This window comes from Sapajus apella, unplaced genomic scaffold (assembly GCF_009761245.1).
Source record: "Sapajus apella isolate SASKATOON/1434 unplaced genomic scaffold, GSC_monkey_1.0 scaffold74, whole genome shotgun sequence".
NCBI classification, from domain to species: domain Eukaryota; kingdom Metazoa; phylum Chordata; class Mammalia; order Primates; family Cebidae; genus Sapajus; species Sapajus apella.
Window position 1 is genome coordinate 9,974,130 of NW_022437014.1, and position 17,673 is coordinate 9,991,802.

At 44.3% G+C, this 17,673-nt stretch overlaps 1 protein-coding gene and 1 pseudogene across 5 annotated transcripts in view; one reads left to right on the top strand and one right to left on the bottom strand.

Annotated features, from left to right (window-relative positions):
• Positions 1 to 17,216, bottom strand: part of MGA (MAX dimerization protein MGA) — a 158,511-nt gene extending 141,295 nt beyond the window's left edge. Inside the window, exon 1 of one of the 4 annotated variants that reach the window (XM_032251209.1) lies at positions 17,089 to 17,216. The gene's annotated coding sequence lies outside the window, so the exon portion shown is untranslated. Of the gene's footprint in view, positions 1 to 16,798; positions 17,037 to 17,088 lie in introns of those variants that run through there. The other 3 variants (XM_032251222.1, XM_032251211.1, XM_032251223.1) reach the window with 3 other exon arrangements.
• On the top strand, positions 7,705 to 8,222 carry LOC116532115 (annotated as a pseudogene). The gene has a single exon (XR_004260721.1). The product of XR_004260721.1 is annotated as a small nuclear ribonucleoprotein Sm D2 pseudogene (transcript).
• Positions 17,217 to 17,673: the final 457 nt, after the last annotated feature.

Here is a 17,673-nt window from a genome sequence, read left to right on the forward strand (position 1 = left end):
AAAAAAAAAAAAAAAAAAAAAAAACAAAGAAAATTTCCAACCTAGAATTGTATTATTCTATCTTCACGGTTGGTGAAGATAGTGAGTCTATAATAGCAGTCATTAATACTAGGCATTATGCGATAGACATCACTCTAGGCTTTTTTTTTTTTTAAACAATTTCAACTTTTATTTGACATTCCAGGGTACATGTGCAGGTTTGCTACATGGTTATATTGTATGATACTTAGGTTTGGGGTACAAATGATCCTGTCACTTAGGTACTAAGCATAATACCCAATAATAAGAGTTTTCAACGCTTGCCCCCTCCTTCCCTACCCTCTCTGGTAGGGCCCAGTGTCTACTGTTTCCATCTTTATGTCTATGAGCACCAATGTTTAGATCCCACTTATAAGTGGGAACATGTGGGCCAGGCGAAGTGGCTCATGCCTGTAATCCCACAACTTTGGGAGGCCGAGGCAGGCGGATCACCTGAAGTCAGGAATTTGAGACCAGCTGGCTAACGTGGTGAAATCCTGTCTCTACCAAAAATAGAAAAATTAGCTGGGCACATTGGCAGGCGCCTGTAATCCCAGCTACTTGGGAGGCTAAGGCAAAATAATTGCTTGAACCAGGAGGCGGAGGCTACAGTGAGCCAAGATCACTCCATTGCACTCTAGCCTGGGTGACAAGAGCAAAATTCCATCTCAAAAGGTAAAAGAAAAAGGAAGTGAGAATCTATGGTGGTTTTGTGTGTGTGTTCATTCACTTAGGAAAATGGCCTCCAGCTGCATCCATGTTGCTTTCAAAAATACGATGCTTTTGCTGTGCTTGGTGGCTCACACTTGTAATCCTAGCACTTTGGAAGGCCGAGGTGGGTGGATCACCTGAGGTCAGGTCAGGAGTTCGAGACCAGCCTGGCCTGGCCAACATACAGAAACCCCGTCTTTGTTAAAAAAAAAAAAAAAAGTTGCTTTCAAAAATACTTTCAGAAAAAACATGATTTCATTCTTTTCTATGGCTCCAGATTATTCCATGGTGTATATATGCCACATTTTCTTTATCCAGTCCACTGCTGATGGATACCTAGGTTGATTCCATGTCTTTGTTATTGTGAACAGTGCTGCAATGTGGCTGTGCCTTTTTGGTAGAATGATTTCTTCACTCTAAGTCTGATGTCTGCATTTGTAAATAGTTTTATTGAAAGACAGACATGTCCATTCATTTACATACTGTCTGTGACCACTTTTGTGATATAAAAGCACAGTCAAGTTGTTGAGAAAGAGACCCTCTGATCCACGAAGCTTATCTGGTCCTTTACAGAAAATGTTTGCCTTCCTGAAACACCAAGGGGAAGAAAGAGAAAGGCTGACATCTCTTGGTCTATGACATCCATGAGATATCACAGTGACATCCATGAGATATCATAGTGACATCCATGAGAAGTGAAGGGCTGATGGGAATAAGAATTTAGTTACAGTTTTGGAAAATTAGGGTAAAATTATAATGGCACATTTTCCTGGAAAAAATGGGTTTTCAATACTTTCTGAAGACAGATCCATGAAATCAGTTTCTGATTTTTACACAAGTACTTACTCTCCTGCAATTTCAGGAATTCTGAAGAAAGCATCTAGAAAATGTATAGTCATCATTGAATTATTTGGAGAATATTATAAATTTTATACTTTACAAAATTTTAAAAATACATTTTATAGGCTGGGCGCGGTGGCTCACACCTGTAATCCCAGCACTTTGGGAGGCCGAGGTAGGTGGATCACCTGAGGTCAGGAGTTCAAAACCAGCCTGGCCATCATGGTGAAACCCCAACTTATTTAAAAAACAAAAACAAAAACAGAGTGTTACAATTGAATTATAGGATACTCAATTGGTGTCTACTGGAGAACTGCTTGGTGTGTAAAGAAAAATCCAACACACATCTGTGGTCAAAAGTGTTGAGCAGTATATGAGATTAGGAAAAAGCAGTTTGGTTTTTCCTCTTACCCCTACAAATAAGTTCAATATGAGCCAACAATGGGACACATGTACATGAAACCCTACATTAAATGTGTGGTATCTGGATCCTGAAAGGAAGTAATTCCTCTATATGCTGGGCTGGATTGCTTAAAGCTAGAAGAGTATGTCCTGTTTTAAATACAATACATAAAGAGGACCAGAGGTGGCCAATAAAGGTGCTGAGAATATGCAAAAGCTATGCTGCATTTAAAAAAGGTCGGACCTGGGGACAGTAGCTCACTCCTGTAATCTCAGCCTTTGGGAGGCCCAGGCGGCTGGATCACTTGAGGCCAGGAGTTCAACACCAGCCTGGCCAACATGGCGAAATCCTGTCTCTACAAAAAATATAAAAATTAGCCAGGCATGGTGGCACATGTTTATAGTTCCAGCTACTCAAGAGGCTGAGGTGGGAGGATCGCTTAAACCTGGGAGGCAGAGGTTGCAGTAAGCTGAGATCACACCACTGCACTACACAGCCTGGGAGACAAAGCAAAACCGTTTCCTAAAAAAAAAATTGACATAATTAGGAATTTTCTTTTTTTTTAATAGTTTCGCTCTTGTTGCCCAGGCTGGAGTACAGTGGTGCAATCTTGACTCACTGCAACCTCCGCCTGCGGGGTTCAAGGGATTCTCCTGCCTCAGCCTCCCAAGTAGCTGGGATTACAGGAATGTACCACCATATCCAGCTAATTTTGTTTTTGTTTTGTTTTTTTTTGAGAAAGAGTCTCACTCTCTCACCAGGCTGGAATGCAGTGGTACGATCTCGGCTTACTGCAACCTCTGCCCCACAGGTTCAAGCAATTCTCCTGCCTCAGCCTCCAGAGTAGCTGGGACTAGAGGCATGCACTGACACACCTGTCTAATTTTTTTGTATTTTTAGTAGAGACGGGGTTTCACCATGTTGGCTAGAATGTTCTTGATCTCCTGACCTCAAGATCCACCCACCTGAGCCTCCCAAAGTGCTGAGATTAAAGGCATGAGCCACCGCACCCGGCAGAAATTTTCTTTTTAACTTTTAATTTAATGGTTTTTTTTTTTTTTTTTGAATCAGAGTTTCGCTCTTGTTACCCAGGCTGGAGTGCAATGGCGCGATCTCGGCTCACCGCAACCTCCGCTTCCCGGGTTCAGGCAATTCTCCTGCCTCAGCCTCCTGAGTAGCTGGGATTACAGGCACGCGCCACCATGCCCAGCTGATTTTTTGTAGTTTTAGTAGAGGCGGGCTTTCACCATGTTGACCAGGATGGTCTCGATCTCTTGACCTCGTGATCCACCCACCTTGGCCTCCCAAAGTGCTGGGATTACAGGCGTGAGCCACCGCGCCCGGCCTTAATTTAATGTTAATAAGCATTACTATAATGTTAACATTAAGGCCGTAAAAAAGAAATGTTTCCATATTCAATTAATGAAACAATAAACAAATATTTACTCAAAACTATGGTAAGCCAGGCACTGTTCCAGAACTGACAAAATCCCTGACCTCTACAATTTTACATTCTAACAAAGAACCTATAAAATAAATAAGCAAATAATATGTGATACCTACAATGTTACCACTGACCACAACTTTTTATTCTTCTTTATTTCTGTGTGTGTGTGTGTGTGTGTGTGTGTGTGTGTGTGTGTGTGTGTGTTTGAAACAGCGTTTCACTTCTTTTTCAGGCTGGAGCACAGTGGCACAATCACAGCTCACAGTGGGACCTATCTCTATCAAAAATTTTAAAAATTATTCCAGGCATGGATCACCTCAGGTGATCTACCTGCCTCAGCCTCCCAAAGTGCTGGGATTATAGGCCACCACAGCACTTCGGGAGGCCAAGGTGGGAGGATTACTTGAGCCCAGGAGTTCGAGACCAGCCTGGGTAACACAGTGAGACCTCATCTTTATTAAAAAAATAAATTAGCCAGGCACAGTGCCTCACGCCTGTAATCCCAGCACTTTGGGAGCCCAAGCCAGGCAGATCACGAGGTCAGGAGTTTGAGACCAGCCTCACCAACCAGTGAAACCCTGTCCCTACTAAAAATACAAAAAAAATTAGCCAGGCATAGTGGCACACACCTGTAATCCCAGCTACTCAGAAGGCTGAGGCGGAAGCACTGCTTGAACCTGGGAGGCGGAGGCTACAGTGAGCCAAGATCACACCATTGCACTCCAGCCTGGGCAACAGAGCAAGGTTCCGTCTCAAAAAATAATAATTAATTAATTAATTAAAAACTTGCCGGGCACAATGGCTCACATCTGTAATCCCGGCACTTTTGGAGACCAAGGTGGGTGATCAACTGAGGTCAGGAGTTCAAGATCAGCCTGACTAACATGGAGAAACCCCATCTCTACTAAAAAATACAAAATTAGCCAGGCATGGTGGCACATGCCTGTAATCCCAGCTACTTGGGAGGGTGAGGCAAAAGAATCGCTTGAACCCAAGAGATGGAGGTTGTGGTGAGCCGAGTTTGCGCCACATTGCACTCCAAACTGGCAACAAGAGCAAAAGTCCGTCTCACAAAAAAAAGAAATTAGCCAGGGGTGGTGGGTGACACACAGTCCCAGGTACATGGGAGGCTGAGGCAGGAAGATGGCTTGGGCCTCAGAAGTCAAGGGGTCAAGGTGGCGCTCCAGCATGGGCAACAGAGCAAGACCCTGTCTCAAATAAAAGAGCTCTGAACAGAGAACTTCCATCCCCAAAAAGGAGGATCTAAAACAAATTCTGACTACCTGGAGACTGTAACATTGTGATGAGGTTTGACTAAATCAGCCATGCTAGGAAAAGAAAGCATGGCGGGGAGAGAAGAAGATAATCAGTAGGGGCAGAGGCACCCAGCAAGTGACCAGGAGTCCATAAACTATTGCCCCAAAGGCCATGTTCTGCCATTTGTTTTCATATGCCACACAAGCTAAGAATGATTTTTTACATATTTTAATGGTTCAAAACAAAGAAAAAATAATAAAAATTTTAAAAATTCATTTAATTTCAAACATTAAAATATGTAAAAAATCAATGTTATAAAAATTTTTGACATGTAGAAATTATATGAAAGGGTGCATGTGGTGGCTCACGCCTATAATTCCAGCACTTTGGAAGGCAGAGGCAGGCAGATCATCTGAGGTCAGGAGTTCAAGACCAACCTGGCCAACATAGTGAAACTCCCTGTCTACGAAAAATAAATAAAAAATTAGTCAGGGGTTGGGGGTGCGGGTGGTGGTGCATGCCTATAGTCCCAGCTACTCACAAGGCTGAGCCAGGACAATCACTTGAACCCAGGAGGCGGAGATTGTGGTGAGCCAAGATTGTACCACTGCACTCTAGCATGGGTGACAGAGCAAGACCTGGTCTCAAACAAACAAAAAAAAGATTACATGAAATTCAAATTTCAGGCCGAGCGCGGTGGCTCAAGCCTGTAATTCCAGCACTTTGGGAGGCCGAGGCGGGTGGATCACGAGGTCAAGAGATCGAGACCATCCTGGTCAACATGGTAAAACCCTGTCTCTACTAAAACTACAAAAAAATTAGCTGGGCATGGTAGTGCGTGCCTGTAATCCCAGCTACTCAGGAGGCTGAGGCAGGAGAATTGCCTGAACCCAGGAGGCGGAGGTTGCGGTGAGCCGAGATCGCGCCATTGCACTCCAGCCTGGGTAACATGAGTGAAACACCGTCTCAAAAAAAAAAAAAAAAAAAAAAAGAAATTATTTCCTTGTGTTTATGTATTTACCTTCACAAAAGCAAGCCACTTTTATAATTCAAATATGAAAATACGTACTTCTTTTCTTTTCTGTTCAGCTGGTTGCCTTTAACAAAAACACATATTTTTTAACTCACATTCATATACATACACAAAATTTGTTCTCCAGGTTTTCTTTTCCCCTCCACCCCTCTGAGTGGAAAAGAGAAAATATGCAAAGGAGCAACCTACACATAGCGAAAAAAAATGAAAGTGTGCTTCTGTCACACTTATAAAGGATAAATGACATTCCACCTTTTCAAATTATGTATTTTCTTTTTTCTTTTTCTTTTTTTTTTTTGAGACAGAGTCTTGCTCTGTCACCTAGGCTAGAGTGCAGTGGCTCAATCTTGGCTCACTGCAACCTCCACCTCCCAGGTTCAAGCGATTCTCCTGCCGCAGCTTCCGGAGTAGCTGGGATGACAGGCACACATCAACACTGCCCAGCTAATTTTTGTAATTTTAGTCGAGACGAGGTTTCACCATGTTGGCCAGGCTGGTCTTGAACTCCTGACCTCATGATCCACCAGCCTTGGCCTCCCAAAGTGCTGGGATTACAGGTATGAGCCACCACACCCAGCCTTTATTTTTCATTTTTATGTTTTTGTAGAGACAGAGCCTCACTATCTTGCCCAGGTTGGTCTCAAACTCCTGGCCTCAAGCAAACCTCCTTCATTGGGTCTCCCAAGCTGCTGGGATTACAGGTGTGGGCCTATGTACTTTCTTTATAGACATGAAAGAATAAAATGCTTGGACGCAACATGGTTGCAGAGGACTCTTCTTATATACGGCTTTTATCATATTAAACAAAGAGCTAAATCAATATCTTATTGAAACTAGAAATGTCAAAGGATAAGAGAAAATGCAGAACTTCAAGTCAGGTTAAAACGCTGAAAACTGACATAAGACTGCAAATAACCCTGAGAATATAATAATGGGCTTCAGAAATGCAGTTTCTGATTTATACTTCAGTACTCTGCACATATTGATATATCGCTTAAGATTAAATTCCTTCCTAATCTTATGTTTCAGTTCCTCAACTAAATTGTCAAGGCCTCATGTGCAGAGAACCATGCCTTTTATTTCTTTTGTGTGTGTTCCCAAACTGTACCTCATACAATACCCATATATGGCAGTTGCTCAATACATGCTTATGATTGAATGATAAAATAATCAACCCTACTTTGGACTGACAGGCTGAAAAATCTTCACACCTACAATTCACACCAGTAAGCCTCCTTCTGTCCAACAATTTAAAGGACATTCCTGGGGTGAGTACTGCTGATTCTACTCGATTTAACTACATTAGGTTCCTTCTCCAGCAAAGAGCTCAAAGTACACGTGTAATGTTAAAATAGAATTCCCAACTACTGAGAAGGTGGGTGGAAAAGTGGCCAAGTGAAGAAAAAAATCTATTATAATAGCGTGCCTCCAAAGAATAAGCATTATTCAGCCCCAGATATTAAAACATTCCTAATATGTCTCTGAACTAAGACTCCTGACATCATTTCACTAAACTTTACTGGCTAAATTATGCCACGATGAGTATCATTAAAACCAACAACTGACATAATAAAAAGATCCTAAAAATTTCAGCTAATGATCCATATGATTGTGTATTATAAGATCTAGTTTTTAATTATTTACTCATTGGCCAAAGCAAAACTTTTAAACTTTCTCAATGCATTATTAAGCATCTACCACATGCCAAGCACCGGAGAAACAAATGAATTTCTTTAAAAGCCAAAATACCAACTGATTTTCTATTTTGTTATAAACTGAAGTATAACCAACAGCACTGAGGAAGTACCATGCAGTGAAGGGGCCAATTTTATCAGTCGAAATAGGGGAAAATTACATTGCAAATTTAAGGTGGATATTGAAGACTGAGTAGGAGTTTGAGGATGAGCAGAAGGAGACCGAGTATTCCAGGCCAACAGGGGGCTATAAAGGAGCCACGTACATTGGGCATGGTAGGAGTGATAGAGGAGAAAATATAAAAAATAGCAAGATGACCGGAATGAACCGAGAGCTTAGTGACCAACATGAGCCTCCTTAACAAGCCCAAGAGTGAGATGACCCCAGAGGAGCTGCAGAAGCGAGAGGAGGAGGAATTTAACACGGGTCCACTCTCTGTGCTCACTCAGTCCGTCAAAAACAACACCCAAGTGCTTATCAACTGCCGCAACAATAAGAAACTCCTGGGCCGCGTGAAGGCCTTCGATAGGCACTGCAACATGGTGCTGGAGAACGTGAAGGAGATGTGGACTGAGGTACCCAAGAGCGGCAAGGGCAAGAAGAAGTCTAAGCCAGTCAACAAAGACCGCTATATCTCCAAGATGTTCCTGCGTGGGGACTCAGTCATTGTGGTCCTGCAGAACCCGCTCATCGTCGGCAAGGAGGAGCCACCTATCCCTGTCAGTCAACAGAACTCACTCCCCTGTCCTACAGAGACCGCTGCCGCTGGTGTTGAGAACAATAAAGCTCTGTGTTTTTTTAAAAAAAAAAAAAAATAGCAAGATGCTGTAGAGTCTAGCCAGCCAATGAAGGCTCTGGTATGCTAAGCTAAGAAATCTGGGGTTATATCCTCAAACAATGGAGAGAAAAGTAAAAGTCTTCAGGCAGAAAAGTGATAAAAACGTGAGGATTCAAGTAACAGGAAGAGCCTAGTATCATTATAATCATAAAGGCATTATTCAGTGGTTTTTGGAGGGGTTTTTTGTTTTGTTTTTCCTTTTTTTTGAGACAGAGTCTGCTCTGTTGCCCAGGCTGGAGTGCAGGGCATGATCTCGGCTAACTGCAACCTTCCCCTCTCGGGTTCAAGCGATTCTCCAGCCTCTGCCTCCAGAGTAGCTGGGATTACAGGCATACCCCACCACGCCACCCGGCTAATTTTTGTATTTTTTTGTTTGTTTGTTTACTCTGAACTGTCTGTTAATTCCTTCAGCAATTTTTGTATTTTTAGTAGAGATGGGGTTTTTGTTTTTTGGTTTGTTTTTGGAGATGGAGGTTTGCTCTTGTTCCCCAAGCTGGAGTGCGATGGCGCGATCTTGGCTCACCACAACCTCCGCCTCATGAGTTCAAGCGATTCTCCTGCCTCAGCCTCCCGAGCAGCTGGGATTACAGGCATGCACCACCATGCCTGGCTAATTTTTTGTATTTTTAGTAGAGACGGTGTTTCACAGTGTTGGTCAGGCTGGTCTTAAACTCCTGACCTCGTGATCCACCCGCCTTGGCCTCCCAAAGAGCTGGGATTGCAGGCATGGGCCATGGCACCCAGCTACTCAATGTTATACTATTTACATGTTGCTCAGTCAGTTTGGTCCTGATACCAATACAAAAGAAATTTAAGTATATTATAATCTATTCCCCTCCATGATGTCAGTAGTCTCAGGGCTCAGTTATTGGCCCTCTGCTATACTACCTAACCGACCTAACCAGTTACATGTTTCTGTTTGTAGTTTGTTTTGTTTTTTTTGAGATAGGGTCTCTATCTGACACCCAGACTGGGGTGCAATGGCATTATCATGACTCACTGTAGCCTGGACCACCCAGGCTAAAGTAATCTTCCCACATCAGCTTCCCAAGTAGCTGGGACCATGGGCATACCACCACACCCAGCTAATTTTTTTTCTTTGTAGAGACAAGGTCTCACTATGTTGCCTAGACTGGCAGTTCTTTGTGTTTAAATGCCAAGAATGTTGTTATCAATGACATCGAAAAAGTATATCCACAACCCTAACCTTGACTCTAGGCTTTAGAATCCAATAGCCAACTGCCTACTCAATGGCTATTCCTGGATATCTAGTACAGTAGTCATGTCAAGCTGCAAACATGTAACTAAACACTTCATTCAAACTAGCTCCTTCCTGTTTCCCATCTCTGTAAATGGCACCAGTCACTCTAGCTAAAAGCCTTGGAATCATCTTTGATTCCTTTCTTTCACTCACCTTCCACAACTCATCAGCAAATCCTGTTGGTTCTACCCTGAAAACATGCCCTGAATTCAACTGGCCTCCCAAAGTGCTGGGATTACAGGCATGAGCCACCATGCTCGACCCTGAAATCATCTTTTTTATTAGCTCACTGTCTACCAAAATATAACTTCCATGAGGACATGGACTTCGTTCTGTTCACTGCTCAATCCTTAGCACCTGGCAGAATACCTGGCACAAAGTTGGGCTCATTAATTATTTGTTGTTGAACTGGAATTTTTTTTTTTTTTGAGATGAAGTTTCGCTCTTGTCGCACCAGATGGAGTGCAACGGTGCAATCTTAGCTCACTGCAACCTTCACCTCCCAGATTCAAGTGATTCTCCTGCCTCAGCCACCCAAGTAGCTGGAATTATAAGCACCTCCCACCACAACCTGCTAGTTGTATTTTTAGTAGAGATGGAGTTTTGCCATGTTGGGCAGGTTGGTCTTGAACTCCAGACCTCAGGTGATCTGCCTGCCTGGGCCTCCCAAAGTGCTAGGATTACAGGCATGAGCCACCGCACCAGGCCGGAAGATTTTACCAAATTGATCTAAACTATCCTATTTGTATTTTCATCCCATTATGAATAATTGAATAATTCCTTTTCTGCCTTTGAATTTAGATCTAATTCTTGATTATCAGAATGTTCCTCTTAGAGCAGAGTCCTAAAACAGCTTAAAGACTGTTAAAATAAGCTATACAGTACTAAGGCCTTTAATTCCTTTCTACAATTAGCACTTCAGGCAACTTCACCATTATTTTTCCTTGACTGTAACATCCATCCTCTTTCTGTATTATTAGGCTTGTCAATGTATTACTTATTATAAATGCTACTGATAGACATGTGCAGAGTATCAACAAACATTTACTTTTATATTGCAAGTAAAAAAAAATTTTTAATATTAGCTATAGAAAAGCAAATATTTAAAAACCAAACTGACAGCGAAGTGATCAAGGTCACATCAATATTGACAATCATGTTGATACTAAGTACTCTAATGCCAGTCTAATGATGAAATAAGCATCAAATCCCAATTGAGTAACATGCTACAAAAAACCTGACCAGTATTCCTCAAAAGTGTCAAGGTCATCAAAAACAAGGAAAGCATGAGAAACTATCATAGCCAAGAGGATTCTAAGAAGACATGACTAAAAAAAGTACTGTGTTATCTTGGATGGAATACTAGAACTAAAAAGAGACGTAGGATAAAAAGGAAATCTGAATAAACTATGGACTTTTGTTAATAATAATGTATCACGGGCCAGGCGTGGTGGCTCACGCCTGTAATCCAAGCACTTTGGAGGCCAAGGCGGGCGGATCACCTGAGGTCGGGAGTTCAAGACCAGCCTGACCAACATGGTGAAACCTTGTCTTTAAAAAAGATAATAATAATAATAATAATGTATCATGGGGCCAGGCACAGTGGCTCATGCCTGTAATCTCAGCACTTTGGAAGAATGAGGTGGGCGGTTCACGAGGTCAGGAGTTCGAGATCAGCCTGGCCAACATGGTGAAACCCCATCTCTACTAAAAACACAAAAATCAGTCAGAAATGGTGGCATGTGCCTGTAATCCCAGCTACTCACAAGGCTGAGGCAAGAGAATCGCTTGGATCTGGAAGGTGGAGGTTGGAGTGAGCCAACATCATCCCAATGCACTCCAGCCTGGGTGAAAGAGTGAAACTCCATCTCAAAATAATAATAATAATGTATCATTATTGGTTCCTTAATAGTCCAGGTATGGTGGCTCATGCCTCTAATCCCAGTACTTTGGGAGGTCAAGGTGAGCAGATCCCTTGAGCTCAGGAAACCAATCTAAGAAACATGATGAAACCCCGTCTCTACAAAAAATACAAAAAAATTAGCCCAGCGTGGTGGCACACTCCTGTATTCCCAGCTACTTGGATGGCTGAGGCTCAAGAATCACCTGTAATTCCAGCTACTCAAGAGGCAGAGGTAGGAAGATCACTTGAACCCAGGAGGCAGAGACTGCAATAAGCAGAAATAGTGCCATTGCTCTCCAGCTGGTTGACAGAATGAGACTACATCTCAAAAACTAAACTAAATTTTTTTTTGAAATGGAAGCTCACTCTGTTGCCCAGGCTGGGGTGCAATGGCATGGTCTCGGTCCACTGCAACCTCCACCTCCCAGGTTAAAGCGATTCTTCCACCTCGGCCTCCCGAATAGCTGGGACTACAGGCGTGTACCACCACACCCATCTGATTTTTTGTATTTTCAGTAGAGACAGGGTTTCACTATGTTGGCCAGGCTGGTCTCGAACTCCTGACCTGGTAATCTGCCCACTCTGGCCTCCCAAACTGCTGGGACTACAGTTGTGAGCCACTGAGCCCAGCTATTTATTTCTTATTTCTGTGTGTGTGTGTGTGTGTGTGTGACAGAATCTCACTCCAGGCTGGAGTGCAGTGGCACAAACATGGCTTAGTGTAGCCTTGACCTTTTGGGTTCAAGTGAATCTTCCACCTCAGCCTCCTGGGTAGCTGGGACTACAGGCAGGTGCCACCACACCCAGCAGATTTTTGTATTTTTGGTAGAGACAGGGATTTGCCCTGTTGACCAGGCTGGTCTCAAACTCCTGATCTCAAGTGATCCACCCGCCTTGGCCTCCCAAAGTGCTGGATTACAGGTGTGTGCCACCACAGGAGGCCTAAAGGCACCATATTTATCCAATCTCATATTATGATTTTTATTTTTTAATGAGATAGGCTTTTGCTTTTTTTTTTCTTTCTTAATTTATGTTTCTTTAAAGATGGGGTTTCACCATGATGGCCAAGCTGGTTTTGAACTCCTGACCTCAGGTGATCCACCCACCTCGGCCTCCCAAAGTGCTAGGATTACAGGCGTGAGCCACCACGCCCGGCCAGTTTTGCTCTTGTTGCCCAGGCTGGAGTGCAATGACACAATCTTGGCTCACTGCAACCTCTGCCTTCTGGGTTTAAGTGATTCTTCTGTCTTAGCCTCCTGAGAAGCTAGGATTACATGTATGTGCCACCACACCTGACTACTTTTGTAGTTTTAGTAGAGAAGGGGTTTCTCCTTGTTCAGGTGATCTGCCCACCTCAGCCTCCCAAAGTGCTGGGATTACAGGCATGAGCCACAGTGCCTGGCTTTTTTTTTTTGAGACAGAATTTTGCTCTGTCGCCAAGCTGTAGTGCAGTGGCACAATCTCCGCTCACTGCAGCCCCCACCTCCCAGGTTCAAATGATTCTCCTGACTCAGCCTCCCAAGTAGCTGGGATTACAGGCACACGCCACTACGCCTGGCTAATTTTTCTATTTTTAGTAGAGACAGGGTTTCACCATGTTGGCCAGGATGGTCTCGATCTCTTGACCTCATCATCTACCCGCCTTAGCCTCCCAAAGTGCTGAGATTACAGGCATGAGCCACTGCACCTGGTCTATTTTTTTTTTAATTTTAGAGCCAGGGTCTGTCACCTCAGTTGGAGTACAGTGGCACTATCATATCTCACTGCAGCCTCAAATTCCTGGGCTCATGGAATCCTCCCTCCTCAGCCTCCTGAGTAGCTGGGACTGAAGGCATAGGACCATCACTCCCTGTTAATTTATTTTTACTGTTTTTAGAGATGGAGCCCCACTACATTACCTGGGCTATTCTCAAACACCTGGCCTCAAGGAACCCTCCTGAATCAGCCTTGTTCAATTTTTTTCCCCCCATAATTTGCAAGGCTTTGCTCATTACTGGATCTCCTAAACCTAAAAAAGCTGGGTGGCACATAGTAAATACTCACTAAATATAAACGAATATTAATAAATTTTTTTAACTTTATGGTGTTTCTGCCAACTAGACAGCTGTTTTATGTAATAACCACATCAAACTTTGTCTACATGGATTTGCCTTGACAGTCATGCTTAGTAGAACAGCCCAACCTACTTTTTTTTTTGAGCCTGGGTCTCACTCTGTGGCCCAGTCTGGAGTGCAGCGACACGTCACAGCTCACTGCAGCCTCAACCTCCTGGGATCAGGTGATCCTCCCATCTCAGCCTCCTGAGTAGCTGCAACAACAGGGATATGCCACCACACCAAGCTAAATTTTTAAAGTTTTTTGTAGAGATGGGGTCTCACTATGTTACCCAGACTGGTCTTGAATTCCTGGGTTTGAGCAATCCTCCCAACTGGGACTCCCAAAGTCCTGGGAATATACAGATGAGCCATGTACCTGGCCTTATCCTATTTCAAGACTGGAAAACTGTTTACCCAGTTTTTTAAAGCAGTAATTTTCTGATTTCACATTTTATATTTTAATATTTAATTGGGCGGGGCACGGTGGCTCACACCTGTAATCCCAGCACTTTGGGAGGCTGAGATGGATGGATCACCTGAGGTCAGGAGTTCGAGACCAGCCTGGCCAACATGGGGAAACCCCGTCTCTACTAAAAATACAAAAATTAGCTGAGTATGGTGGCCCGTGCCTGTATTCCCAACTACGTGGAGGCTGAGGAAGGAGAATTGCTTGAATGAGGAAGGAGAATTGCTTGAACCCAGGAAGTACAGTTGCAGTGAGCCGAGATCACACCACTGTATTCTAGCCTGGGCCACAGAGCAAGACTCTCAAAAAATATATGTGTAATCCAGCTGGGCTCAGTGGGCTCATGCCTGTAATCCTAACACTTTGGGAGGCCAAGGCAGGAGGATCACGTGTGATCAGGAGTTCCAGATCAGCCTAGCCAACATGGTAAAACTCCATCTCTACTAAAAATACTAAAACTAGCCAGGCATAGTGGCGGTTACCTATAATCCCAGCTACTCGGGAGTCTGAGGCAGGAGAATTGCTTGAACCCAGGAAGCAGAGGTTGCAATGAGGACCACTGCGCTGCAGCCTGGAGGAGAAGTGAGAAACTCCATCTCAAAAAAGTAATTCACCTGGATTTTATTTAAATTTTAGGGTACAAATCCCATTTTATTTTTTCTGCAAACAGTTGATTGTTCCAACGTAATTTTGGAACCCCTTCCCTACTGATATGAAACGCCACCTTTATGGCTGGGCTACAGTGGCTCACAACTGTAATCCTGGCACTCTGGGAGGCTGAGGTGGGAGGATCTCTTGAGGTCAGGAGTTCAAGACCAGCCTGGCCAACATAGTGAAACCTCGTCTCTACTAAAAATACAAAAATTAGCCAGGCATGGTGGCCCACTCCTGTAATACCATCTACTTTTGAGGCTGAGGCAGGAGAATTGCTTAAAACCAGGAGATGGAGGTTGCAGTGAGCCGAGATCGTGCCACTGCACTAAAGCCTGGGCAACAGAATGAGACTCTGTCTCAGAAAGTAGAAAAAAAAAAAAAGAAGAAATATCACCTGTATAACATTAACTAGCCTTATGTATTTCTAGACTATTCGGTTTTAGTACTCTGTCTATTCCAAGGTTGCTATTGTATTTTGATTATCATAGATTTGTATATTCTCTAGCACAAGTCCTTTCCTCATACTTCTCTTCCAAAAATTTTCTTACTTTCTAGGTTTACTTATTCAAATAAATTTTAGAATCATTTTGTCAACTATTCAAAAGGAAATCTGGTTGGAATTACGTAAAACCGCCAGCCCTATCTCTCTGTTGCTATTTTCCTCAGTGGTAAAATGGAGTACTTACCTTGTAGGTTTGTTATGAGAACTAAATGAATTAAACACAGTATAAAATACTTAGAACACCATGCCAGAAAGATGATATTATAATTATTCAAAAGTGAGAGTTATAACGACCGCTCAATATTTTCCAGATGTGTTCCCACAAAATTCGAAGGCTCATTTTAAGATAAATCAAAGACATCATAAAACATAAGCAGTGATATGGAAAACATACAATTTAAGCTTGTTTTTCTTCACCAATGCCTTGACCCTTCTTTGGTGAAATGAAGAGCTGGAGCTGAAAGCAGAGACGAAGAAAAATACCAAAGGTTGGTGGGTACCAGGTCTCTAAAATTTTACAAAGATGGGCCCACCAAGTGGAAAAGAAACTTCTAGGTCCTTCTAGTCAGCATTATGGGGCATCAGTACTTCCCTTTTAAATACTATTTCCTCATCTCCACAGTTATGACAATAGTAGTTACCTTTTGATTTCCTCCCAGAAAATACACAGGGATCAGATGTCTAAAAGACAGTATTTTTGAAATGAGCTCGTGAGCAGCTATAAAGGATAAATGGGATTCATAAAGATGGACAGACATGCCCAGAATAGTACAACAAATTACCTCCACCAGGTTTCCCACATCACTGTAATGACTGAGTTACTGCGGGGCGTGGCTGTGGATTTTTTTTGGGGGGGGGCGGGGATTTGTCTCATTACAAATGTTAAGAATTTAATTTTTTTTAACTGCATGAAATTGAGGTTAGGTAGTCAGAGGCCGTATGAGGGATCTTAAAAGGTGATCTCCTCTACGGAGCTAAACTATAAATGAGAAAATGGAGGCCCAGAGTGGCAACATGACTTGCTAATTACAAAACCAGCCAAAGGCCTGGACCCCAGGCCTCCGAATTCCCAGATCTCTGCTCATCCCAATACACTACACAGCTTCTCACCGACGCTTGCCACGCTTCGAGATGGGAGGAGTAAAAGCAGGCCATCCGACCGCAGCAAAGACGCTGGAAAACCACAGGCCGGCGCAATCGAAGGCACGTGACCCGCCACGCCCCCAACCCTCCCCCTTCCCCGCGCCAGCAGCACGCGCTGCCAACCTCGTCATGTGACCTTCACGCGGCCCCAGCGCTCCCCCTGCTCGGCGACTCTTTCCAGCAGCCATTTTGCCGAGAACTTGTCGTCTGTGCTCACCGCGGAACAGGACGCCACGAAAAGCCGCGGCCAGATTTTACAGGCGAAACACGCGCTTCGAAAGAGCGCTCAGACCGTCAGGGCCCAGTCGAACCTCATTGAACACGTCGCACCCCGGGGCGCCGGGGAAAGCTGTGGGTGCGCCTCGGCCTCAGATTGGCTGTGACGTCCACGTGACGCCTGAGCTCCCCCCAACCTTCTCCTTCCCCCCAACTCACAAAAACACCCAGACTCTTAACACCTCGCGCCAAGAACACGCCACCAGGCGCGTGGAGACGGGCTGAGCGCGTGGCAAGCAAGGCGCCTGCGCGTACCTGCCAGGGCCGACCGCAACCAGCCCACGCGCCGCTCCGCTCGCGGGTCCCGGAATCCTCGCGCTGCTGGACCACCCGGCTAGTCATTGGCTTCCAGCTCGGGTCACGTGCTGGTCGCAGGCCCGCCCCTACCCGCTAATCACCTGGCACCGAGCTCGAAGCGGCAAGGAGTCGTTCGCACGCGGAAAGGGAGGGTGGTTAGAGGGCCTCTTTTTCTGCCGTTATGGGGTTAAACCCATAAAGAGGAAACGAGAAACCAGAGGCTCAAAGCTAAGGAAGCTCGCACCTACCGGCTTAACTTCGCGCACCTCTCCGAGAGCCGGGAACCATCGCCCTTGGGCGCTCCCCGATGCACGCCGGGATACGGCTGGCGCCCCTCGGTGTGCTGCAGAGCATGCCGGGAAAGCCACCTCTCCCGATCTCTTGGTGCTCACCTCCCGGGCGTTCCTTTCGTGTCCCCTTGAAAGCCCGGAATGAGACGGTTTGGGTAATTATGGTAGTGTGGCGAGGTATACCAGTCACTTTCAGCCCCTCCTCCCCCCACTTGTTTGATCAGTGTGGTCTTGGGGAAACCGCTTAACCTTTCTCCAAGGAACAAGCGTTTAGTATGCGCCTGCTGAGTGACTTTGTGAAGATTTAAAGAAAAAAAAAAAAAAAACAGCAAGGGTATTTGCCTGCAAATGAACTGCCAGCCCTTCCTGGCCTGTGGAAAAGAATGCTAATTTAAATACAACTTAGAGTGGAAATGGTACTTAGAATTTCCCTTGGGATAGAAGATAAGCCCTTTCTTGCTAAATTTATTGCCACTGTTGGGGAAAGGGGGAGTGGGAAAAACAGGAGGCATTTTAAAGGGGGCAGGGACATGTCTGAATCAC